We start from the raw sequence: 1,331 nt of genomic DNA on the forward strand, positions 1-1,331 counted from the left end.
AGACTATTCACAGATAGCGGCCCAACGACTCCCAGAGCCGGTCGTGCGGCGCGCGAGGTCTGCTCTCTTCACAAGAGGCTTTATTAGGGAGTGCTAAGGCAAGGTTCTGTGCCCTCCACCCTCATCGCAACACCCATGGGAGCCTCCGGTCGTCAATAGACCGCCGCACCGGCCTCTGACTGACTCTCAGAATGGACGGAAAGAGCCGGGTAAGCCTTTCAAAAGATTCGACCACGTGCCGAAAACTTTAGACTTCCGTGAGCTCTCCGGCTTGCACCGAGACCCGAAGTCGACGTGCGAAGCACCACGGGACCCCTTTCGCCTGCAGGTCCCGAGCCGCCTTTATTTGCTGTTACGAGCATCGTGTGCCCCATACCTGCGTGACGAGCACCGCAGGGCGGCAGAGCCATCGCACTTGGCCGGGTGGCAGAGGAGGACCCGACTATTCACAGATAGCGGCCCAACGACTCCCAGAGCCGGTCGTGCGGCGCGCGAGGTCTGCTCTCTTCACAAGAGGCTTTATTAGGGAGTGCTAAGGCAAGGTTCTGTGCCCTCCACCCTCATCGCAACACCCATGGGAGCCTCCGGTCGTCAATAGACCGCCGCACCGGCCTCTGACTGACTCTCAGAATGGACGGAAAGAGCCGGGTAAGCCTTTCAAAAGATTCGACCACGTGCCGAAAACTTTAGACTTCCGTGAGCTCTCCGGCTTGCACCGAGACCCGAAGTCGACGTGCGAAGCACCACGGGACCCCTTTCGCCTGCAGGTCCCGAGCCGCCTTTATTTGCTGTTACGAGCATCGTGTGCCCCATACCTGCGTGACGAGCACCGCAGGGCGGCAGAGCCATCGCACTTGGCCGGGTGGCAGAGGAGGACCCGACTATTCACAGATAGCGGCCCAACGACTCCCAGAGCCGGTCGTGCGGCGCGCGAGGTCTGCTCTCTTCACAAGAGGCTTTATTAGGGAGTGCTAAGGCAAGGTTCTGTGCCCTCCACCCTCATCGCAACACCCATGGGAGCCTCCGGTCGTCAATAGACCGCCGCACCGGCCTCTGACTGACTCTCAGAATGGACGGAAAGAGCCGGGTAAGCCTTTCAAAAGATTCGACCACGTGCCGAAAACTTTAGACTTCCGTGAGCTCTCCGGCTTGCACCGAGACCCGAAGTCGACGTGCGAAGCACCACGGGACCCCTTTCGCCTGCAGGTCCCGAGCCGCCTTTATTTGCTGTTACGAGCATCGTGTGCCCCATACCTGCGTGACGAGCACCGCAGGGCGGCAGAGCCATCGCACTTGGCCGGGTGGCAGAGGAGGACCAGACTATTCACAGA

The sequence above is a fragment of the Chiloscyllium punctatum genome, unplaced genomic scaffold (genome assembly GCF_047496795.1).
Source record: "Chiloscyllium punctatum isolate Juve2018m unplaced genomic scaffold, sChiPun1.3 scaffold_941, whole genome shotgun sequence".
Classification (NCBI taxonomy): domain Eukaryota; kingdom Metazoa; phylum Chordata; class Chondrichthyes; order Orectolobiformes; family Hemiscylliidae; genus Chiloscyllium; species Chiloscyllium punctatum.